This window comes from Macrotis lagotis, chromosome 1 (genome assembly GCF_037893015.1).
Source record: "Macrotis lagotis isolate mMagLag1 chromosome 1, bilby.v1.9.chrom.fasta, whole genome shotgun sequence".
Taxonomy (NCBI): domain Eukaryota; kingdom Metazoa; phylum Chordata; class Mammalia; order Peramelemorphia; family Peramelidae; genus Macrotis; species Macrotis lagotis.
Genome location: NC_133658.1, coordinates 765,732,821 through 765,759,503, shown reverse-complemented (window position 1 = coordinate 765,759,503; position 26,683 = coordinate 765,732,821). Strand labels below are relative to the sequence as shown.

The 26,683-nt window shown below is 34.8% G+C and overlaps 1 protein-coding gene across 1 annotated transcript in view; it reads right to left on the bottom strand.

Moving 5' to 3' along the window:
• AMOTL1 (angiomotin like 1) overlaps positions 1-23,761 on the bottom strand; it is a 214,382-nt gene extending 190,621 nt beyond the window's left edge. Inside the window, exon 1 of the mRNA XM_074216484.1 lies at positions 23,673-23,761. The gene's annotated coding sequence lies outside the window, so the exon portion shown is untranslated. The remainder of the gene's footprint in view (positions 1-23,672) is intronic.
• Between the last annotated feature and the right edge of the window lie 2,922 nt (positions 23,762-26,683).

The window sequence follows — 26,683 nt, the reverse complement described above, 5'->3', positions numbered from 1 at the left end:
CCTATGTTTTCAGACTTTTTCAATGTATTGATCAGTTATGCTGATTTTTTTTTTTTTGGTTTTCCTCTTTTATGTCTTTAAAAAATTGTTTGTTATATGGAATGGCATTCTATGACAGGAAATAGTAGGAGGACACTATGATGATGTTAAAAATAGCAAAAGGTATCAAGAAAATTTCATTTAAAATTCCAATATTTTTAATAGGATGTTTGATATGTATGTTTTCATATGCATATGTGTATATGAATGTGCTATAGAATGTCATGTAGAACTGAATGTCAGATCATCTTTATATATGTACATATTTTACATATAATATTTGGGGGGTTAATTTATTTTTTCGTAATTATATATAAAAACAATTTTTCAGATGTGTTTTTTGAGTTCTAAATTCTATCTTTTCCTCCCCTTTCTTCTTGCTCCTTGAGAAAGTAAGTTACTTGATATAGATTATACTTAATGTCATATAAAACATGGTTTCCGTGTTACAAAAGAAAACAGACCAAAAAACAAAATGACTTATATAATTATATTGAATACAGTACAATATAATTATATTTGAATACAACTCTACTACCAACTATCTATGTGAACCTGGGAAGTCATTTAAGCTCTGTTTGTCTCAGTTTCCTCATGCATAAAATGGAGGTAATAATAGTGCCTTTACCTCCCAGGTTGTTGTGCAAATCAAAAATAGTTATGTAGATCACTTTCCAAAAGATTTTCCATCTATTCATTCTTAATCATGGCTACTGGGCACTCTATCCTTTTAGTTCTGCTTTTTTTCTGACTTTCTATTCTTCATACAGACCTTTTCTGGTTGCTTCATTTACCTCATCTATCTATCTATATACATATACATATATATATATATATATATATATATATCCTAATCACACTATAGTATTTTATTATATTCTTTTCCCACAATATATTTGGTCATTACCCTATTGTTAAATTTTAAGGTTGTTGCTCTCTATATGTAATTACATTTTATATTGCTATAAAAAAATTTGTACAGATATTTTTAATTATATTTTCAGATTGTAATTCCACTTATTTATATTTTCTCATTTACAGATGAGAAAATTGAGACCAAGAAAAGTAAAAGTATCAAACAATATGATTTTAGACTTTTAACTATTCCTTATCATAGCTAAGATTAGGAGATAGAGCTTTGGTTTATAAAATCTAAGGCTCTTTCCTGTTAGACACACTACCTACTTGTTAGTTCATCTATATGGGCTTTATCTGATTGTCTTGTATATAAAAAACAAAAGTGTGGGACTAGATGACCTCTAAAGTACCTTTACTTGATTAAGGAAGTGGAGGAGGATGAAAAAATTCACTTTGTAATAATATGAGTCAATGTTGTGCAGTGGATTGTTCAGAGTCAGGCAAACTAAGGTTAAAATCTGCTATGCATACTACTACTGTGTGGTCCTAGACAAGTTACCTGGGACAGTTAGATGGCACAGGGGACAGAGTGCCAGGCCCAGAGTTTCCTGAATTAAAATCTGGCCTCAGACACTTTTAGCTGTGTGATCCTGGGCAAGTCACTTAACCCTGTTTGCCTCAGTTTTCTCATCTGTAAAATGAGCTGGAGAAGGAATTGGCAAACTACTCTAGTATCTCTGTCAAGAAAACCCCAAATGAGGTCAAAAAAGAGTTGGACATGACTGAAAACACTTGAACAATAGCAAAGACAAGTCATCTAATGGCTCAGTGAGACAGGCAACTCTCTAAGACTAGACATTAACTCTTTATGATTCTAATTACTGAACTTCTGTAGTTTTTCATGTTCCCCTTAACCTAGACATCACAATATCACAAGTATTGCTATCTCCATTATATATATACATATATATGTATATATATATATGTATATGTATATATAGTTATAATTTCATAAATGGAAACAGAAGACAGAGCACTCGACCTGAAGTCAGAAGGCTTGGGTTTGATGCTACATAGTAGTTGTGATTTGGTGAAGAAATCACTTAACTTCTCTGAATTTAAATGATCTTATCTGTAAAATGAGAATAATAATGATAATATCACAGGCACTATCTACCCTACTAAAAGCCTTACTCTAAGACCTTTCTATATTGCAGAAGTGACCCTGGCTAAGCCAGTGGAGGTCAAACTGTAGCAGGTTTTGTAAAAGGCCAAGTGATGGATTTCATGCCATGGACTCATTGTGACATAGATTTAGAGATGGAAGAGGTCTCAGTGCCCCTCAAGTCTAACCCTCACAATGCAATTTGCAGATGAGATAAATGAGGCACCTAGGGATTAAGTGATTTGCCCAGGGTCACACAACTAGTAAATGTCTGGGGTAGGATTGAAACTCAAATTTTCTTATTCCAAGTTACAGGACTATGCACTGCATGATTCTGCCTTCTCATATCAATTGCCTAAGAATCAACTTGGGTAAATTCAGAGAGGTTCATAAATAGATTGGCCACAGAGTTATGATTTTTTTCTTCTTTTTCCTTTTTTTGCTACATCAATTCTTAAAAGCCATCTCTAGAAGGTCATAATCTGTTTTTCCTAGAGGAAGGCTCCGAAGTAAATAAATTATACAACCTAAAAGTTGTGACAACCTCACAAGACTGTCATGATGAAAGCTGTTTCATTGTCATGAAACAATTCAGTTCTGTATAAACATGAAACCGAAAAGAAGACCTTCAAAACTCACATACCAAGATGATTCTATTGATTCAAGGAGGGCATGAACTCTGAGCTATTTTTTTCCTGGAGTTGCAGCAGATCTATACTAAATCACAGTTCCTCCAGTTCCCCACCCTGTCCCCAGATGCCTATGACAGTAATATGATAGAGGTGAAGGATGGCTAATTCTGGAAGAATAAGAAGAGTAATGAAGTTTTTCTCTGAGTAAGACTAATGGACATCATTGGGACTCAAAACTATGGCCCTTTTCTTTTGAGCAGATCCTCTAAAATTCTAATATTCTCTCCCATTATCCTGTTGGCAACGCATTCATGTCTGCCCCTTCTGTATGACACATGTTCATAGAAGGTCAAACAATGTTTTGGAGACCTTCTAATACTCTGAGAATTCCAATGGAGGCTCATGTTTACCTCATTTTTGTTATGTGATCAATCCATCTTCTTTTTTATCAGATTTTCCCTGATCCCTGGTTATGTCTTACAGACTACATATAACCACCATGCATCTCCTTATTACCCTCTGTATGATATCCATTTAACTAGATAATCATATTAGTTAATATTTATTTTACCCTTTAATATTTGTATATATTATCTCATTTGATTCTCTCAGCAATCCTGTGAAGTAAGTGACATTATTATCTTCATTTACAGATGAGCAAACTGAAGCTATCTTGCCTATTTACTTTTGGTAAGATCCTGAGGCTAGAACTTATTTCATATCTTCCTTAGTCTAAGTTAGGAATTATTCATCTTATCCAAGCCCATGGTCCCTTTGAAAAAAATTATATCTTTATAAAATGGATAAAAGATGTATAATTGGATTTCTTCTTATGTAGTTAAAACTATTTTCTGAGAAGAAACCCACAAGCATCATCAGAATGTCAAAGGGGTCCATAGCACAAAAACATTTAAGAACTGCTGCTCTAATTCTTAATAATCTATCTACTTTATCAGACTTCTTCTGAAATCATAATTCTATAGTCTATAGTGTGTTATAGTGTGCCATGATTAGTAGATAGATGACATTAACAGAATACCTTAATCAAATTAGCTAACCAGTTTACAGCAAGGGTAGAAACAGCTCTCCCACTATAAGGAGCATCATTCATTTATCTTCAAGGGACAGATAATAAAATATCATCTCATTAACACTGTCATATGCAGTGACCAGAAATATCTGTGTCCTTGTGTTACAGAAAATACTCTTTGGTAACTAGTTTCCAGAGTATGTTCTTCCCCTCCCCCCGCCCCAAGTGGCCACATTGTTAGTCCACTAATAATAGATATACCACATGATAATATCTTGTGCATATGTGAAGTCAGGCTATGCCACACAGAAAATTTCTTTAATGAATCAAAACTACCTAAGTTCATTATAAGTATATTATGAATTTCAGCCTTCAAACTCCTCTGGATCTGTAGATGCTTGGATTTTATGCCTAGGAAAAGTAGAAAACAAAATGCAAAACACAATTGCTCTCAGCTAGGATATAAGAGGAAGATTTGGATCACTCATACCCATTATTACCATTCTGACTTCACCTCTCACACAAAAGTCTTTAGGAAGTCTTGTGGCTTCAAAAATGTTTCTCAGGGTTCAGAAGATTTTGACCATGGAAAACATAAAATTATAATCTACCCAGAATAAGAATCATAGCTCACATTTTCACATTTACCTACTACCCCATAGCTTACAAATTACTTCCCTCAAACTAGCAATGTCTCACTTGGAAAGATATACATGTGTGTATATATATATATATATATATATATATATATATATATATATATATACATATCATACCATTGAGGTAAATGCCCTAGATGGCTATCTCTAGGGAAGGGAGAGGCATATGCCATCTGCCAAGTATGTGGGGAATATAGTTCATAGTTTCCAGAAATTAAAGAGCATGAATGACAACAAGCAAAAAAATAGGGGTTATTATTTGCATATATAAATAATATACATATTTAGTTTTATAAGCATAAGTTGAGTAAGATAGTCAATATTTTAAAGATCTGAGTTTAATTGGTGTAGACTATCCAGTAATGGAAACTATCATCCTCAGGGCCTTGAGTTGCTGTAGCAAGGAAATAGAAAAAGGAAAGATAGGTACAAAGTTGTTTACATTGACTTTTTTTTATATTATTAGAGGATTGGATGCCTAGCTATTGAGGAGTAACTAATAAATTATAGCAAATGAATGTAAATAGAATATTATTGTACCATCAAAATCTGATGAAATGAGTGATTTCAGAAAAATCTAGTATGAACTGATATAATAGAGTAAGGAGAGCCAAGAGAACAATTTGCATGAAATAGTACATTATAAAGAAAAATCTACTTTGGAAAACTTAACTCTAATCAATTCAATGAACAATTATTATATTAGAGAACTTATAATGAAGAATGCTATCCATCCCCCAACAAAGAGGAGTGATGAACTCAAGATGAAAAATAAGGCATGTATTTTTGGACAAAACCAAGATGGGAATTTGTTTGCTTAAGCATGATAATTCATTGCAAGGACTTCCCCCCCTCTTTTTTCCTAAGCTCTCTCATTCTTCTGGGCCTCAGTTGTTCCCAGGAATTCTGATTTCCCTTCTTCTGAGGTAGGACAAATAATTTCTCTATAGATAATACCTATGAAAGGTCCCCATCCCCCTTTATAGATGATCCATTCTTTCCCATAGAAGTATTCATCAGTACTATCTCTCATCACTGAAACAACATTTCTTCCTTTCTTTTACCCTTTTTCAAAATCTTCCTTTTCCTACTCATCTATTTTATAAATGTTGAGGGTGGGTCAGAAGACAAAAGGGGAAAGGGTACAAGAAAAGTACAAAAGATACCATAAAAAGAAAGACATATTTTTTTAAAATGAGGAGAATAATATATAATGAAGACTGGGGGGAAAAAAGCATGGACAAACAACACAGTTTTGAAAGTGACAGGATGAATTTACTATGTACTTTAAAAGAAAAGCAAATTTCTAGTCTTGTGACCCAACAATATGGAAGCCTAGACATTTTCTTTCAAATATCTCCAAAAGAGCAAATAAGCATCTGGGATAAATTTTGACTATCTCCAACAAGACAGAAAACCAACAAGGTCGAAGACTCATTGAAATAATAGCAAAAAAGACTGATCTCCCAACCCTGGTCTATACCAGTATCCTAGAGATTCAAATGGCAGAAATTCTTTGGCTTCAAAAGTAGGGAACAATGGTGGTACATGGTGTCATCACAGAATTAGCCAAAGAACAAAGAAACAAAGACAATACACATGAAACAATATATGTGTCCATGCTTGAAACAGGGCTCAGTTCTGCACACTGACCTCTATCTCCTCCCAGTGTCTACAGGTGAATCAATATTTTGTTTTTGTTCTGTTTTGTTTTTGTGGGACTAAATTACAGAATAGAAAAGCACTTAAGGGGAGAGGAGAATAAGATAGAGAAGAATGTGGGAAGTAACCATAAGAAGTTAATGGCTAATAGAAAAAAAAAAGTCTCCTGTACTCTTGTAAGAAGAAGAGAACCTACAGGAGAATAGATGAAGAGGCAAAGGAAAGGATTGGAAAAGGGAAAAGAAAGAAGGCGATCTTGTTTCAGGAAAAGAAAGGAAATATTCTGTTAGTGATGGGAGAGGATACTGCTCATGAATACTTCTATGGGAAAAAAAGAATTATTTTATTAAGGGTTGTGAGGGCCTTACATGGGTATTAGCTGTAAGGATTTAGTGCTTAGAAGATCCTACCATAGGAAAAAGGAAATCAGAGCACCTGAAAATAACTGACACTCGGAAGATTGGGAGGGTATGGATTCAGGAAAGAGGCTTGGAGGTAAATGGGATTAAAATAATCAAGGGGAGAGCAAAGATCCATATTAAATATACAATCAGGAACATAGGAAGATCCCTACAATAGGGCAACATTTTCTCTATTATATGTAGGAATTGGTAATTCTAAGAATGAGGTACAATAGAATAAAAGGGACCAAGTGGTAAGATTGGCCAGTCAATAACAGAAACTGTTTAGGAGAGGGAATCCAGAATAAGTACCTTAAAAGTTTTAATTTCATGAGTAATACAGAGAAAGAAAAAGAACTAAATATAAATGTTATTAATTAATAAATAAAAATCTAGGGGCGGCTAGGTGGCTTAATGGATAAAGCACTGGCCTTGGAGTCAGGAGTACCTGGGTTCAAATCCTGTCTCAGACACAATAATTACCTAGCTGTGTGGCCTTGGGCAAGCCACTTAACCCCATTTGCCTTGCAAAAAACCTAAAAAACAAAAAAAATAAACAAAAATCTAGAATAGTCAGAAAGAGAAAATGAAGAATACTTTAGAGAAAAAAAGCACAGAAAATTGAAAACTAATGAATCAAAAAGTAGGAACGGAGGAAAAAAGGTGGGATGCTACTTGAATATTTAGTTGAAAGGGGGGAATAGAGAGGGAAGAACTGAATAAATTGGATAAAAATCGAGAAAGAAATTAATAAGTAAAAAAACTAGAGAAAGGGTAACAAAAGGGAGGAGAGAAGCAATGTAAAGATGAGGAAAATGAGGCAGTGGGAATAAAATAGTTTTAAAATGGATTAATCTAAAATAACTGGAGAGAAATATACCTGTGTTTACAGAAAAAGGGGAGGAGGATCTTAATTGGAGGAAAGCCTAAAATTAGAGATAAATGAAGAAAAACATAAATCTATCTCATAATTTTAAAATTTGAATAGATTAAACAATCCAATAAAAGAAAAAAAGGAGTGATAGATTGGATAAGCAAAATGACCTCACAATCTTTTACTTATAAGGATCATATTTAAAAAACAAAGATATACACAAAATAAGAATGATGGGAATAGGAAAAAGTTTCTATATATCAAATGAATCCAGAAACCAGTTGCTATCAGATAGAGCAAAAAAATTAAATAAATTCAAAACTTAAAAAGAATAAACAAGAAAGCCACGCTGTACTGAAAAGAAGTATAGACAATAAACTAATATCATTATTAAACTGATATGGTACAAATGCCTTAGCATCTAAATTCAAAAATGAAACATAAATTGATCTTTTAGACAACATAGTAACACAATACTGACAGGAGACTGCAATGTGTCTCTTTAAGTTTTAGATAAGTCTAACAGAAAGATAAATAAAGGGAAAAATTAAGAACTGAAAAAAAAATTATAAAGAGGAGCTAAAAGACAAAAAAATCTTCTAAATGGGACTTCCAAAAATGTGAATATTTCTCAGTACCACATGGAACTTTTACAAAAATTGACCAAGAATTAAAGCACAATGGCATTGCAAACAAATGTAAAAAAGACAAAAATAGTAAATATATCTTTAACAGACTATTGTACAACAAAAATAATAATTGGCTGAGAACCCCAAAAACAAATGAGCAAACTAAAAGATGAAAATGAAACAATGAAATCCTGAATGTGTGGATCAAAAAAACAAATCATAAAACAATATTTATGCAAAAGAAAAATTATAATGAAGAAATAGCATACCAGAATTACTGAGAAGCAGATAAAATACTCCTTGAGGGTAAAATTAAATGTCTGTGAAAAAAAATGAGCAAAAGTAAAAACAAAAAGGATTGATTAATCAAATTGTACTTTAACAATTAGAAAACAAATAAAAACATGAAAAAAGCTTCAAAACGATATCAAAATTAGAGTGGAAATAGACAAATTGGAAGTTGAAATAATAGAAAAAATAAATAAAGTTACAAGCAGATTCTTTGAAAATACTAATAAAATTAATAAATATTTAGCTAATAAGATTAAAAAATAAGGAACAAAAAAATCAATTCAACAAATGAGCAAAGTGAAAATCCAACCCCCCAAATTCCCAAAACTAGAAGAAATAAAAAGTCAATTACACAGTTATATGCTAGCAAATTACACAGTTATATGCTAGCAAAATTGAGACTAGAAAAGAAATAGATGAATACTCTGAAAAATATAAAATGTTGAAACTAACAGAAGACCAAGTAGAGTTCTTAGGTAACCAATCTCAGAAAAAATAAATGGAATAGCTATAAGGGAAGAGCCAAGGAGAAAAACCTCCAAATTTAAAGGGGGGGGGGGGGGAACCTTATGTGCTAATGGATTCTTGAAAGAATTCTATCAAACTTTTTTTTTAAGGTTTTTGCAAGGCAACCGGGGTTAAATGGCTTGCCCAAGGCCACACAGCTAGGTAATTATTAAGTGTCTGAGACCAGATTTGAACCCAGGTACTCCTGACTCCAGGGCTGGTGCTTTATCCACTGCGCCACCTAGTCACCCCTTTTGTCAAACTTTTAAAGAATAATTTGTACCCATACTACACAAATTATTCTTTTTTTTTGTTATGTTTTGTTTTTTGTTTTTGTTTTTTTGCAAGGCAATGGGGTTAAGTGACTTGCCCAAGGGCACACAGCTAGACAATTATTAAGTGTCTGAGACCAGATTTAAACTCAGGTACTCCTGACTACAAGGCCAGTGCTTTATCCACTTCACCACCTAGCCACCCCCTACACAAATTATTCTTAAAAACTAAAAATGAAATCACTCTACCAGAATTCCTTTATGAGATGAATTTAATTTTAAAACCTAAGCCAGGTAAGGATAAAGTGCAGAAGAACTATTGTAGATTAATATTACTAGTAATGTTGATATAGTTATATAAATGTTAAGTAAAAGCCTATCAAGAAGACCATAGCAGTTTATTCAATAAATCATTCATTATGACTGAGTTATATTTTTTCAGGGATGTAAAGATTGTCCAATATTAGGAAAACAATCAAATAATCATATCAAAAAATAAAAGTATCTGAAATAGGAATAAAGGAATAAGCATTTATTAGATTTCCACTATATGCAAGACACTGTACTAAGTACTTTATGAGAATGACATCTGATAATAATAATAATAATAAAATCACATTATTTTATTACAGAAAAAGCTTTTGATAAAGTATAGCAATTATTTATGCTAAAAAAATCCTCCAAAGTATAAGCATGCAGGAACCTTTTAAAAACTATCATTAAAAAAGTATCTATCGGAACCCAAAAGCAAGTATCACATTCAGTGGAGATGCACTAGAATATTTTCCAATAAAGCAAGGATGTCCCCCACATTATTTGAGGCTATTCTGGAAATTTAATCACTAATAAGACAAGAGAAAGAAATTAAAAGAACAAAGATAAGTAAAGAGAAGATAAAACTACCCCTACTTGCTAATGGTATGATGATGTATTTGAAATAGCCTAAATGAGAAAATAGCTTTAGTAAAGTTGCAGGCTACAAAATAAACCCTCAAAAATCATCTGCATTTTTATATAATAATAATAAAATCCAAGGAGCAAAAATTGAAAGCAAAATGCCATTCCAAATATCTCCAAAATACATAAATATATCAACCTACCATATTATTAAAAAAAACCCTATACAGATTCAATTACAAAGTGCTCCTAAAGGAAATAAAGTATAAAAATTTAAATAGCTAAAGGATTAGCCAGTGCTTCTGACTGAACTGTGCCAATACATTAAAAATGGTAAACCATCAAAGTTATCTCATACTTTTGATATTATACCACTTTAATTGTGAAGAGAATAACTGTACTATCAAGGAAAATGATGAAAAAGAATTAGGGACAAAGGGGAAATAGTTCTTCCAGATCTTACATTACATTCTAAAACAGCAGGCATCAAAACCATCTTGGAATTGGTTTTTTTTTTAAAGAAGTAGATCAATGGAAGTAGCGGAAACAATGGAACTCAGTTGTATCAAGTTCAAAAAAGCAGGAAAAAAAAAGCAGAAAATGTTTATTATTTAAGCACGAACTCCCTATTTAATAAACACTTCTGGGAAAACTTGTAAACAATCTTGTGGAAATTATATCAATATATCAAATTCTACAATATATTCTAAGTGGATACACAGTCTTAATATTAAAACTCATATTATGAAAAAATTAGACTATATCATACAACTCTCAAAACTTTCAGTAGATATATACTTATCCAAATAGAGGATAAAGGTAATTGCAAAAGAAGAATGCTATAACTTAGATTATATAAATCTGAAAAGATTCTATATAGACAAAATTAATGCACCTAGGAAAAAAGAGAAAGTGATCAAATGAGTGAGGGGAGAATCTTTTTACCAAATGCTCTGAAAAGAGTTTTAAGGAGAGAGGTCTCATATATCATATATGTATTTATAAATGTGTGTGTAATATGTGTTTATGTATATGTCACCAAAAGTCATTCCTCAATAGATAAGTGGTAAAAAAAATGTGAACAAACAATTCTCAAAAAAATTGTAAACTATCAACAACTATGTGAAAGAATACTTCAGATCAATAATTTTTAAAATGCAAATAAAAAATTTTACTTCATGCCCTGAAATTTAGCAAAGATGACAAAAAATGGGAATAGTTAATGTTGAGAAGATAATCACATTGATGCATCATTGGTAGGGCTGTGAATTAGTATAAGTATTTTGCAATTATGTAAATAAAGTGACTAAATGCCCATACTCATTACCAGACTTATGCACCAAGAAGGCCATTGATAAAAAAATGAAAAGGTCTCTATATCCCAAAATATTTATAGTAGTGTTTTTTTTTTTGTGATAGCAAAATTAGATCCTTATTGATTAGAGAACAACTAAGTAAATAAATTGTGATACATGAATGACTATTATTCTGTTATTAAGACATGATGTATGTGATAAATACATAGAAAATCTATGTGAACTGATATCAAGTCAGAACTAAGAAGACCATTGTCACTATAGCAATAAAAATAGAAAGAACTCTGACATACCAAAAAATAAAACTTAAATGTAGAAAACTTATAAATAACAACTATGACTTGAAGCAAGAACTATGAAAGAGCATTCCCAACCCACTCACTTTTCAGAGGTGGGGAGTCTACAAATACTAAGCATTTGCACCTATTTTCAGACTTTTTCTATGTGTTAATAGTCGTTGATTTCTTCCTCTCTTTCTTCTTTTGTTTTTATTCTTTTTAAAAATGCTATTTGTTATATGGAATAGATGTCTGGGAGGAAAAGAAGGAGGGATATTAAGGGAAATTATGGTGATTTGAGAAACAAAAGACATAAACACAAACTAATTTTTAAAAAGAAAAGTAAGATATACTTAACAGATCTATGATTTCATATGCAATCTTATGTTTCTGTTACACTATAAGAATAAAAAAATCCAATTTATTTGGTGATTTTTAAATTAAAAATAACAAAAGAAGGAAAAAATGAGCTTCTGTGGCTAAAATAAATATCACCTGGTATCCTCACAATGCTTCTGGCAATGAGCCTCTCTAAATTTAACTAGGCTTGTTCTTGGATGATAAATAAATATTCCTTCACTGGGCCTATATTTGAAACCTTTCCAGTTTAGTAGGACCTGCCCAAGCAAATATTCTGCTAGCAAAGCTTTTAAAAACTTGATGTCACTTTCACATCAAGGAATGACTTTAGTGGGATATTAAAACACACATAATGAATTATTTGTAAGCAGTGATCTTCCATAGAACAATTCCATCTTAAATACTTAACAAAACAATAAAATACTATGTAAGTTCCCAGTGAGTTTCCATGACTTTCAGTCATGTAGCCAGTCATTCAAAAGTCACTTAAAGATGCACCTCCATCTTTATCATTATCTCCATATTTTATAACTTTCTCAAAATGTTATTGTATATTTAGTCTACCCCTGACCATGTAGATCTGCACAAATGAAACCAGTGGACCAAATGTTTTCTTCTGATTCTTACATTCTATGGCTCTGAGATTTTCCTTCAGAGGTGAAAACCAGAAGGAAATGTTTCAAGTTGATTGTAAGCAGGAAGTAAAAGTCTACTCAATCATGCCCAAGGGACAAAAAAAGAAATTTAAGCAATTTAAAGGGGATAAAGCTAGTCTCACTTCAATCTCCCTCCCTCTACCCCAAGCCAGATCATTGCCATTCAGCATTCCTCACTGATAGAAGATCAAGGCCAATCCATTACTGAAAGATTTGATTTTAGTTTAATCACCAGGACCACAATGAAAGTTGAGTCCATTGTATATGTAGAATATCCCATGAGCAATTGAGTTATACCTAATCTTTAAGGTTTCTCCAAACCAAACCATGATTCCATGGTAGCTCTTGCATTCAGCCCTTCCCTCCACTCACAACCATCAACACCCAAGTTCAAAGTCTCATCACTTTTCATCTTGTTCTTTGATGTTATGCTCCATTTCCCACATAGCTAACAAAGTAATTTCCCAAAGGAAGAATTCTGATCATATTATTTCTCTTCTCAAAAATATTCAGTGGCTCCCTGTTGCTTCTAGGATAATATATAGGCTCCTCTGTCGAAAGGTTAAAATCACTACATTATGACTCCCCATTAGCCTTCTAGACACTTCATCTTACTCCCACTTTTATACTATGCGCTATAGTTATCAGAAGTTCCAAACTTGTTATCTCCCACTTCTATTCATTTGCCCAGGCAATCTTTGATGCTAAAAATGAATTCCCTCTTCATCTCTAACTTCAAAAATTCTAATCCTGGAAAGGCAGCATAGTTGAAAGTGGAGGCAGCAGGTTTCAGCAGATAGAATTCTAAATGTGGAATTGGGAAGACCTGAGTTCAAAACCTACCTCTATAAGTTAGTTATTGTGATCATGAGCAAATCACTTAACTTTCCTGAACTTTAATTTCCTTATATACCAAATGGAGATAATAATAACTGCACTAATGTCCACGGTCAAGCTGAGATTCGAGTGATATAATGTTCGCAAATATCAAGGTACCCCAAAAATGGCAATTGCCATTATTTCTTTTGGGGCTGAGCTGAACTATCATCTTGTCTGTGAAACCCACACTTATCCCTCACAGATATTCACTTTTCTCAAATTATCTAGTTTACGCACTCTAGGTTAAGGGAAGTTTACTAAAATCTGGAGGGGTTTGGAAAGACAGGGCACAGAAAAAAGGTGCTCAGGTAAGACAAACAAACAAGCATGCAAGCAAATGAACTGGTGCCTACTGTGATAAACACTAGAAATACAAATACAAAGACAGTCCCTGTCCTCCAAGAGCTTACATTCTAATGGGAAAGACTATGTAAAAGAAAGTTGAAAAGCTAGTGGGGGAAGGGGAGGGCAGGTCCCTGAGAGAACATGGTAAAGTCCAAAGAACCACAAGCTAAGAAATTAGAACTAACTAAAATGACTCTTTCTGAGAAAAGCTATTTCATTGTCTATGAGGCAAATAATAATAATTTATTTATTTAAGCTTTTACTATTTACTCCTACTAGATAGTAAGCTCCTTAAGGGCTGAGACTGTCTTTTGTCTCTTTTTGTCTCTCCAGCACTAGTGTAGTAGTCCCTTTCATATAATTTTTAAGCACTTAATAAATGTTTGTTGCCTGATTGATTACTATTACAATAAAGCCTTCCCTGGTGTCTCATTATGGCTATAACTATGACAAGCTCTGGCCAATTCTAGTAAGCTGGAAAGCTTGGGGATAGATGACTGACTGAATAACTGTTTTCCAAGGACCAGCTTAGCTAAATTAGTATAGGCAAAAATCATTAAGTTGATCACAGAATGGAATTTTTTATTGTTTTTGTCACAACACTCAAAACTTGTTTTCTAAATGGAGTATGATTGTGATTTTGGGGGAGAGAAAGAAAAACACCAAAATCATACAGGTACAGGATAAGGGAGATACAGTTAGAAAGCAGTTTGAAAAAGATATGAAGGTTTTAGTGGACTGAAACTCAATAAACATCAGTAATCTCATATGTCAGTCACAAAGTTAAGGCACTATTGGGTAATATTAAGAAAAACAGTTTTCTGATAAAGAAGTCATAATCTTTTTATCCTCTGTCTGATCAGATCACATATGGAACATCTGGTACAGTTCTGAGGGCCACCTTTGAAAAAAGGACATTGATAAGCTAATCAGTGGTCAGAGGAGGGCAACCAGGTCAGTGAAGGACTTTGACACCATGTCATTTATGTCTCAGTCAAAGGCACTAGGGACATTAAATCTGGAGAAGGGATGGCTCAAAGGAGACATGATAACTGTATTCAAGTGGTTGAAGGGCTGTCATAGAGTTATGATTGGCCTTAGAGGATAGAAACAGAAGCAATAGGTAGAAGTTGCAGAGACAAGTTTAAGCTTGATATCAGGAAAAGCTTTCTAATAATCAGAACTGCCCAATGTCATGTGAGCATTGCAACTAATGGCAGGCTCACCATCTTGGAAGACTTCAAGCAGAGGTTGGAGGACTACTTTTTCTTCATTTCAGGTATAGATCAGCCCAAGTGGAAGTTGAAGTTCTCTCAATTTCAATTTCTATTATTCATGTCTTTGAAGCATTGAAGTATATGCAGGTTATCTTATTTTATCCTTATGCATCATGACTGGGAAGAAGATATGGCAAATGCTATCATTTCACAGGAAACCGAAGCTCAGCTGGGCTAATTGCCTTCTTCAGGTTAAATAATAGAGTTAGTCAGTGGCAGAATCAGGATTTGTACTCAGATTGTCAAACTTGGAGTCCAAAAAAAAAATGCTACCTCTACTTGACAGGAATAGAGGTGTTGATTACATGTCTACAGCTACCATTACAAAGTAAAAGACAATCTATATGCATATGTTATCAGAAATTTTGAATAATGCATTGTTCCTGGGACAGCTAGGTGGCAAGGTAGATAGAATGCAAGCTCTAAGATCTGGAAGACCTGAGCTCAAATCTGACTTTAGACATTTAATAACTGTGTGACCCTGGGAAAGTCAAACAGACCCTGTTTGCCTCAGTTCTTCATCTGTAAAATGAGTTAGAGAAGGAAATGGCAATTCACTCCAGTATCTTTGCCAAGAAAATCCCAAATAGGGTCACAGAGATTCAGACATGACTGAAAATACTCAGCTATGCTTTTTCCTTTTGGTTGTACCTCCACCTATCTAACCATATATATGCCCACACAAACACCCTCAAAGTCAGCACCAGAACCTCTGATGACGAGGATCAGTAAATGCAATGCTGGAAGAACCAGAGAGATCAGTTTCTGTGTCTGGTCACTTTTCAAAGCTCAGAGAATCCAGTTTTAACATGGGACCAGAAACATGAAATGTACCCTCAATAAATGACTATGTGATTCAAGACTTGAAAATAATATGGAAATTGAGATAAATTTGATTAAATGGATTAGACCTGGAAGAAACTCCAGAAGTCAACTGACTCAACTCATGGGATTAGTGTTCAATCTCTTTCCTCTACCACATGAACATTTGTATGTTTCCCTCCCACATAACATGAGAAAGGAAGCTACCTCTGTGATTATTCCTTACCCTCGACTCAGTGAACGTTTTTCTTATTGCATAGGGTAGCTGGCCTGAAAAAAAGAGAGTTTCCTTCCTTCCTTCCTTCCTTCCTTCCTTCTTTCTTTCTTTCTTTCTTTCTTTCTTTCTTTCTTTCTTTCTTTCTTTCTTTCTCCTTCTCTCTTCCTTCTATTTTTCCTTGCTTCCTTTCTTTCTCTCAATTGTCCTTTTTTTCTTTTTTAATAGTTTTCATCATCATTTAATTAATGACAACAGTAGATACCAGGGATAAAAAAAGAAATGGTTCCTGACCTCAGGAAATTTATATTCTACTGGGAACAGGTACATAACTCAATAAATTGGAATAAATCCAACAATATAAGAAGGAGAGATTGCAAATAACTGGGGATGGGGGAAAGGAATTGGGATTGGCCTCCTGTGGGAGGCAGCACCTGAGCTATACTTTAAAGGAAGAAGAGATCTTACAAATTGGAAATAAGGGACAAGCCTGGGGAATCACCTGCTTCAAAGACAGGAGATATATTTTGTACAAGGAACAGTAAGAAATACAGCTTAATTGAAATGTGGATTAGATGAGACCAGAAAACTAGGTGGAAATCAGAAAACAGAGGACCTTAAAAATCAGGCTAGGGAGTTCCTATTTCATCCTAAAAGCAATAGAGAACTTAGAAAATTTTTGAGTAGAGGGCTAATGACCTAGTCATAACTCATGTTGTAAGAATATCTATTCAGAGCTACATGGAGGAGAAATTGGAGAGTGAAGAGAATAGAGGCAGAAAGGAAGAAAGAAAATAAGGGAAAAAAACTAAGAATCCAAGCAATTGAGAAATCAAGCAATATGATAGCATATAAAGTTATGCAAAGTAAATTTCCACTGCATTTTTCATCATGAATCCTTTGGAATTATTGTGAATCCTTCTATTGATGAGAGTATTTAAGGCTTTCACAATTTATCATTACAATATTGCTGTTACTGTACACAATGTTCTCCTGTTCCTGCTCACTTTACATCAATTCATATAAATATTCCTAGGTTTTTATGAAACTATCCCCTTCATCATTTCTTACATTATAATAAAATTCTATCACGCAACTAGTTCAGTCCTTCCTCAATTTGATGGGCATCCCTTCAGTTTCCAATTCTTTGCTTCCACAAAGAAAGCTGCTATCAATATTTTTATATATATGGATCCTTTTCCTCTTTCTTTGGGATTTCTTTGAGATATAGACTTAGGAGCGGTTTTACTTTTACAAGACTTTGCACAGTTTTAAAAGTTTTTTGGGCATAGTTTCAAATTGTTCTCCAGAATGTTTGGACAAGTTGACAAATCCATCACCAATGCTTTAGTGCACCTATTTTTCCTGTCCCCTCCAATCTTTATAATTTTCTTTTTCTTTCACATGAGCTAATCTGATAAGTGTAAGATGGGTACTTCACAATTGATTTAATTTGTATTAATCTTTGTATTAATCATTAATCTTCTTCTGAAAACTGTCTGCAGTTATTTTATTTTATTTTTTTATTTCTTGCAAGGCAATGGGGGGGGGGGGGTGTTAAGTGACACACAGCTAGGCAATTATTAAGTGTCTGAGTTTGGATTAGAACTCAGGTCCTCCTGACTCCAGGACCAGTGCTCTATTTACTGTGCCACCGAGTTCCCCCATCTGTAGTTATTTTAAATGGAATTTCTCTTTCTATTTCTTCCTGTTGCATTTTGTTGGTAATATATAAAAATACTAATGATTTATGTGAGTTTATTTTATATCCTATACTTTATTAATGCAAAAAACTTATAATTTAATGGGGAAGAGAACATGTAAACAACTAGGTACATACACACAGGAGATAGAAGGAAATCTCATTAAGAGAAGGGAAATGGGAAAAGGTATTCAGAGCAAAAGAAATTTTCCTAAGTCCCATTCAATATGCCATTCAATTTCAACCTTTCTCTCAAATCATTTAATTAAATAAACTACCTAAAATGTAGCAGGAGTTAAAGCTTAATGACAAGTGAGTATGAAACTCTTGACCCTCTTCGGGGCATGACTCTTAGGGGAAACCTATTCCGGGATACATTGATTTAATTGTCAGCTGAGGGCCCTTTCAATTCATGAAATAGCATTTTAATATATAGAAAAACTATTCAATAAGCAAGGTTTTCAAACCATCAGAGATAACCACCAGAATTTCTTTAAAATATACTTGGACATATTTAATAATAATAAAAACTATAATAATAACAATAACAGTAGCTAGCATTCACATAGAGCTTTAAAATTTGCAAAGCAGTCTACATAAGCTATTTTGTTGTATATTTAGAAAACCCCTGAGAGATATGTACTATTATTATTCCTGTTTCATGGCAGGTAGAAGTTAAATGTCTTACCAGGATGTCACAGCTAGTAAGTGTCAAGATCTATAGTAGTGAAAGAAATATTTGTCATGGTGAGTGGTATAATTATCCAGTTCAATTTAATATATGTATATTTCTCAAGTACCTACCATGGTCCTAGCTGGCAATGTGTCTATAAAAGATCACAGAAAAGTAAATTTTCACCATCATCAATATGGAGTGGTTATTATATATTCTGTATAGGATATGTAGGCATTAGAAGTATACAGAGGTTTAAACCATAGACCCCTTCCCTCAAACAGTTTCCAGTCTTGATGAAGAGGCAAGATATAAACAAAAAAAAAGTCATCAGTATTAGGTAGTCTATGTATTGTGACAATTGTCAAGGTTTAAAGTGGTTGGAAAGGTTTTTCTAAAGGAGGGTAGCCTTGAGTTCAACCATGAAGCACGGATAGGACTTGGGAAAGGAGAGAGGATAGGAGACGAGGCAAGAAGTGTTCATAAAAACACAGAAATGGAAATGTGCAAAGTGTGATTGTGGGATGATGGTTATATCAATTTAGCCAAAGTAGAGGAATAATATAAGGGAGGTGATCAGAAATAAAGTTAGAGAGGAAAGTAGGAACCAGACTGTGGAAAATTTTGAATTAATCTTACTTAAACATCACTTTGCACACATTATTTCCCAGCTCAAAAACCCTTTAATGGCTCCTAATTAGGAAGCGCCAAATAAATTAATGGCACTAAATAAAGTTTTGATTAACCTGGTGGTGGTACATTGGAATGATTGAAGAGGGAGTAGACTGGAGGCAGAAAAACCAGTTAAGAAATTGAGAGAGTCTGAACTAGGGAAATTGACAGTAGAAATGAAAAGTAAAGGACAAATAAGGATGAGGGTTGAACCTGTAATTTCATTAATGTGGGAAACTCAGGTGGAAAAAATTCCCTCCTTCAATGCATGTCAGCACCTTTTCTGCAACTTGTAGTCTTAGAGAGTTACTTGAAGCACTGAAAGCTTAAGTGATTTGCCCAAGGCATAGTATCAATATATATGGTCCTTATATCTGTATATCAGGTTATTGTAGCTGGCACTCTATCCACTATACCATGCCAGAGACATTTAAAAAAAAGGATGAGGAACAGAACCAGATCTAGGATTCATAGCATCTAGAGCAAATTCAGGTGATAGGAGAAGGGTGAATGCAGCCTGGAGAATACAATCTGGGACTCTTCAGGACTACCTTCCCTACTCCCTACTCCCTACTTCCTAGGTGAAGACTGGTTTAGGACTTCAAAATTTAGGAGTGTAGTTCTTCAGCCTGCTGTAGGAAAGAATGGCACTCCTTTTAGACCTTGGTACCTAGATCAAAGGCCCAGATGCCTCTCCTGGTTATTGCATGGAACAGAATTAAGGGGTTCAGGGCATGACTATAGGGTTTGGAGATGACTAGAAGGATGATATTAAAAACAAATAAATGTAAAAGGGGAACTTAATATCCCATATAGAGGCATCTATGATGAGTTTTACTTCAGACATAAGCAGATGGAGATCCAAGATACAATTGAAATCATTTATGTAGGTGAACACAAAAGCTATGACAACAGTTGAAATCTCAGAGGGTTGAATAACAAGAGCAGAAATGTGAGAAATTTTTGGGGTTGCATATATATATGGAATGGAAAGAGGAATTGAAACCAAGAGAGAGAATAAATAATGAGAAAAGGAGAATGAGAGGGAAAATATACTAATGAGAGAAATGATTATTAATAGCCAATGATTTGGGAAGATCCAGAGTTCCCCCTGTTCTATAATCCTCATTTCAAAGTTCAATCTCTTGAAGGACATTACTGATAATGAGATTGAATTAGCTCTTCTCCCTCTTGATGAGATTCCACCTAACCTTCTCCTCAGGTTTGGGTGGGGATAAATTCCTTGAATAGATTGCTCAAGGCAGGGCAATTTAGAAGTAAATTATATATTCAGTGTTCATTAAAATAAGGCCAGTCCCTCATTGTAATATTCAGTCTGTCATTAATTGTTAACCAATCAGGGTTGATTGACATTCACTGAACACCTGTCTTCCAAAGGAATATAAGCTACGCATCTCTAACATGATTGTCTTCGGCATTCAAGAATACCATTAAACTATTATTAAAATCCTAGCATTATTATTAAAATGACTTAATTACCCAGAAATTATGGCTATTGGGCTTTTTCAATGCCATGCTCTCAGAGAATCTCACAGAGAAGAGTTTTGGGGAAATTTTACATATATATATATATATATATATACATACATATATATAGGAGGGAAATTTTGTATATGAATAGATGAAATATATGATAAGTCTACAATATATGATAAATCTACATATATGTATATATACACAAATACCTACCTTCATATATATTTACATATATATATATACCTACAATAGAGAAATATATGTGCAAAAAAATTATGTGGATATAATTAATACATGTAGTTTTAATCTTGATTACATCAAGAGATAGTATTGTAGTAGATGGTATCATAGAATCACAGAATTTGAGAACTGAAAGAGACCCAGACTCATCTCACTCCCCTAATACAAACTTACACTGGCTGTGTAACCTTAAACAGGCTCTCTCTCAATGTTCCAACCAACTTTCTAAGACAAGAATTCTTAACTTTAAATCAACACTTTTTTTCTTAAATATTTTTGATAACTACTTCAAGTTAATTTGTTATCTTTGCAATCAATCGGATATATTTAATTTTATACAGGATTCAGAAATGAAGTCCATGGTTATCACCAGACTGCCAAAGAGCTCCATGATAGGAAAAAAAAAAAGATTAAGAACTCTTGGCCCAGGGGTGGCTAGGTGGCGTAGTGGATAAAGCACTGGCCCTGGAGTCAGGAGTACCTGGGTTCAAATCCAGTCTCAGACACTTAATAATTGCCTAGCTGTGTGGCTTTGGGCAAGCCACTTAACCCCATTTGCCTTGCAAAAAAAAAAAAAAAAAAGAACTCTTGGCCCAGGAGAGCTAAGTGGCACAGTGGATAGAGCAATAACCCTAGAGTCAGGAGGACCTGGGTTCAAATTTGACCTCAAATGATGAATAATTATTGATCTATGTGACTTTGGGCAAGTCATTTAACCCCATTGCCTTGCCAAAAAAAAAAAACTCTTACCCTGAGACCGAAAATTTTAAAGTTTTCCTGGATTATTGCAATAACCTGGTGCTGGTGGGTTTGTCTCAAGTTTCCAGTCCATCCTCCACTCACCTATAAGAGTGATTTTCCTAGAAGGTAAATCTGCCCATGTTACCCCCTATAAACTTTAGTGCCTCCCTATCATCTCCAGGCTCAAAGATGAAATTCTCCATTTGCCCTTCACAACTTACTGTCACACACACACACACACACACGCATGTGCACATGTGCGCTTGCACATATCCCTTCCCAATCTTCTCACATCATACCATCCATCTTAAAAACAATTAAGTTTAATTATAAATGTCCTTAGGTTGGTATTAAAGTATAATATGTCCTAACTTTAACTCCAAACTCTTAGAGGGTAAAAAATAGGGTAGAGGGAAAAAAAAAATAATATATATATATATATATAATATTTATACATACACATACATGGAAGCATTTAGGGTTAAGTGGCATGCAGCTAGTATCTGAGGTCAAATTTTAACTCAGATCTTCTGACTGCAGACCTCAATTTCTAACCACTTTACCTCCTACCTGTTCCTTATGTGTTAAAAGCCAGAGTTAAACCCAGATTTTCCTAACTCCATGGCCAATTCTCTAGTCATATGCCACAATGTTTTTCCCTGTAGTATGCAAATTCAGTAATAACATATGTCTTGGCTAGACTGACACTACAAATGGACTTTTACACACACAAGTCTAGCCCTGCACTACTTCTAGACCTGCAAAACTGTTTTCTAGAAATAGTGGGAAAGGTCTCTGTTTAAAATCTCCTGACCAAATGAGACCTTTTCCAAGCTAGGTTGTTTGGGCTTCTAGGGGCCTTATTTCAAGAGAGGAATAATTTTTATGGCATTGGTGCACATAATGCAATAAAGGACCCCCTGAAATTGTTAAATGTCTTGGCTTAATCTCTTTTTGATTGCTTCCAAAAGCTATTTATCACCCAGCACGTCCCTCTGTTATAAATATGATGTCTTCATTAAGTCAACCAAAGACTAAGGAGAGTTGAGGTAATTCAGGCAATAAGAGTGACTCATAGAAACAAGCTGAAAATTCCACAGGGAAACTTCAGTTATCTACCCCCAGGACTGTATCCCTGTTCTGATGGGAAGATTTCAAGAGCTCTTGTTAACAGATGCACCATTAATGAGAAAGCAAAAAAGTACGAAGGGGGTCCCATAAACCAGAGGAAAAAAACTGTTTGAAAATTCCTTTCCTAGTCACCAAAGTGCTCATTCAAACAAAGAATCTGTATGTTGGGACAGAGCTCAGGTGCCATTATCTCCCAAAGGAAGAAATGAACAGCATAAGCAAACCTATCAGGACATGAAGTCTCTCTGGAGAACCGTTGATTTTCTGGCTATCAAGGGATGTCATCAGACTGCTAAGGATTCTGCCAAAAACACAAGCCCAGTTCGGGAAGTCTTGGGAAGGAAAACAAAATGAGCAAGACAGCAACAACTAAATGAGACCATATGGCTCTGGTTTCCCTCAGGCTGCCACCTTGCCCCATGCTCTTGAGGCATATGCCAAAATTTGGTTTCAGCATCCCCATGGTACTTTACAAACCTGAAATTTCCATACAAATATTATCTATTATTACTATTGTTATTAGTATCTCCCACTCCACAACTCAAAGTTAACTAAGGAACTCCTTACCCAACTTACAGACCCAAGACCCCAGAAACAGCTTTCCTAGGCAAGGATGCTACTTCTACCTCTCAGCACCAGGACCTAGGATCTTCTGAGATCTCAATTCTCTTTAGACCTGAAAGGGTCCTGAGAGGTCATGTAGTTTGATTCTGTTTTATTTTACAGTTGAGGAAGTGAAAACTAGAGAAGTTGATTTGGCTGAGGTCACACAGATGGCAGAGCTGAGATTCTAGGCTAGGTTTAGACCTAGGCACCCCATGTTGCCTCTAGCTGGCCTGGATGCCTCCCTAAGTAAAGCCATGTGTCCCCAAGCCATGCATGGCCTAACCCCCTTCTCACCAGAAAAATTACCCAAGGTCACCCTTAAGACAACAGAATAAGAACTTCCTTACCTGGGGAGATCATCCACAAGCAGCAGCTGGTTGAAAATAAAAGTAACAGGAAAACTTAGAGCAAAGCTGTTGGTTTTAAGAGGAGAAAAGTGACTTCATTCTCAGTGCCACAGAGTTTAAAAAGAGCAAAGAGTGCTCCCTGGCTGAGCTAATGCAGCTTCAACCAGTGATGACTCCATCCAAACAATGCAGCTGTTGTCCAGACATGCATAGGCTTCTTCAGGTAAATCAATGGAATTTAACTGTTTTCAAGGTGCTCCAGAAGGCTGCACCAATCAGCTACTTCACATGTGAGGATAGAATCTATGCATTCATTTTTCTAAGTTATATCATTATCCTTCAAGAATCAAACTGTCGGAAGTGCAGTAAGGAGGGAAAACAGTTATTTAAACTCCCAGGAGGTAGACAACCTCCCCAGAAAGGAAGAAGGAAACACACAGACACACAGACACACAGACACACACACACACACACACACACACACACACACACAGACACACACACTACCACCCACCATATTCAAAAGGAACTGTATCATTGAACAAGTTGCCAATCTAAATGGTCTTCTGAGCTCAGGGCTTACAAAATTCCTATTAAAGAGAAAAGGTATAAAAAAAGTGTTTTGTCTCCTCTCTGAACTTTGCAAAAGTGATCATGTGCATTTAATAAAACAGGGGCAGCTAGATGGATAGAGCACCCAACCCTAGAGTCAGGAGGACCTGAATTCAAATCCCAGCCTCAGACACTTAATTGCTTAGTTGTGTGACCTTGGGCAAGCCATTTAACCCTCATTCACTTGCCCTTCCACAAAAAAACCCCAAATAAATAAAAGATAAAACAGTAGAGGTATAGAACTATGTTAAAGAAAGAATATCAGATTTCTCAAAATGAAAACTAGAATAGAAAAATCATAGCACATACCACCATTGTTAGGACTCTCCTTCAGGTAGTTTTTAAAATTTATTTTGTGTACATTTTTTGTTTGTTGCTCTTTGTGCATGCTGTTCCCCCATCTCCATCATGCTTTCAGCCCCAGAGAATAAACAAAGGAGATTGAAAAATTTAGAGAGATTTAAATCCTTGACAAAGGAGATTGTATTGTTGTCTATGTTTTTAACATTTTAAAATATTCAATAAACATTTACTAGCAGTGCTGGGCATTGTGCTAAGCTCTGTGGAAAACAAAAAAAGTAAAAGACAGTCCTTGCCCTCAAGAAATTTACAATTTACAATTTACAAAATTTACAAAGAGACAACATGCAAACTAAACTATACAAAGAAAAGGCACTGGAATTGAGAGGTGTTGGGGAAGGCTACCTGTAGAAGGTGACATTTTAATTGGGATTTAAAAGAAGTCTGGGAAGTCAGGAAGAGGAAAAATACTTTGGGGAGCCTGGGGGTGCAACCAGAGAGAATGTTCAGAGCTGAGAGATGGAAATTCTTGTTCATGGAACAGTCAGGATGTCAGGGTCATTGAATGTGCAGTAGGGAATAATGTGTACAAAGACTGTAAAAGTAGAAGATTAAGTTATGAAGGATTTTGAATGCCAAAGAGAGCATGGTTATAGAAAGAATGAGCTAGAAGAGGATTCAGCAAAGGAAACAGAGGAGCGGTCAAAGAGGCCTGAGGACAGCCAGGAGAGAATGTCCTGAAAATCTAAGACAAGACTACCAAGAAGGGAGTGATCAACAGTGTCAAAGACTTCTGTGAGATCAAGGAGAAAAAGGATTGAGGAAAGACCATTGGATTTGGCAACTAAGAGGTCATTAGTAATTTTAGATAGAGCAGTTTCAGTAGAATGATGTTTGGAAACCAGATTGTAAGGAATTACAAAGAGAATTAGAAAAAAAAAGTACACACACAAAAAAATAGAGACACCTATTGTAGATGACCTTTTCGAGGACTTTAACTCCAAAAGGCAAAAGGGATTAGAGGACAAAGTTAGCAGGAGTGGAAGAATCAAATGAGGGATTTTTCGGGATAGGAAGACTACAGGCCAACAGAGAGGGAAAGAATGGGGATGCTAGAGAAGGTAATCTGCTGGAGAAGATGGGATGGAATGGGATTCCTTGAACAAGCGGCCTTGGTAAGAAGTGAGGCTACTTCATCATGTGAGAAGTGAAAAAGGAGAGAGTAGTAAAAGGAGTCTGAGTGATAGGAGATAAGGAAGAATGGAGAAGAGGGAGTTCGTGGTGAATGGGTTTCATTTTTTCTGTAATATAGGAGGCAAGGTTCTCAGTTGAGATAGTAGGGAAAGGGAAATTTGAGGAGCAATATAAAGGTTTGGAAGAGCCACTATGGAGTGAGATAACAAGTTCATAAGAGAGGTATAATAGGATTGTCTGGCAGCAGTTGAAGTTGTATAATATAAATTTGTAGTGGATTCAGTCAGAGGGGATTGTGTGAGCTTCTTTACTTTTCTTCAGCAGCACATTGTGGGAGTACAATAATCAGTAACATAAAAAGTATTTAATAACTGCTTATTGACAGTAGGATGCTGGTATATGATATTGGCTATTTTTTTTATTTCCCCTTAATAGACTTTTTTATTGGCAAGGCAATGGGATTAAGGGACTTGCCCAAGGTCACACAGCTAGAGAATAATTAAGTGTTCAAGGCCAGATTTGAATTTAGGTTCTTCTGACTCCAGGACTGGTGCTCTAGCCACTGCACCATCTAGCTGCCCCCCCTTTAATAGACTTTTAATTGAGTTTTCAAGAAATTCCTGGAATTTGATTGATATTCTTTTTATTCTTTTCTTTTTTATTAAATATTTTATTCACTTGTTTTTCCAACTACATACAATAATTTTTCCCAAACATTTTTTTGTGAGGTTTTAAGTTTTATATTTTTCTTTTCCCTCCCTTCCCTCTCTCCCTCTACTGGCAGAAAGCATTGATTATTCCTAAAGTGGCCATCCAAACAAAGTTAAAAAAAGGGAATAATCTTGGGCAAAGAAATTAAATAATTTTACTGGGATCGAGGAAGGGTGGAAAGAGAGGAGAGAAGG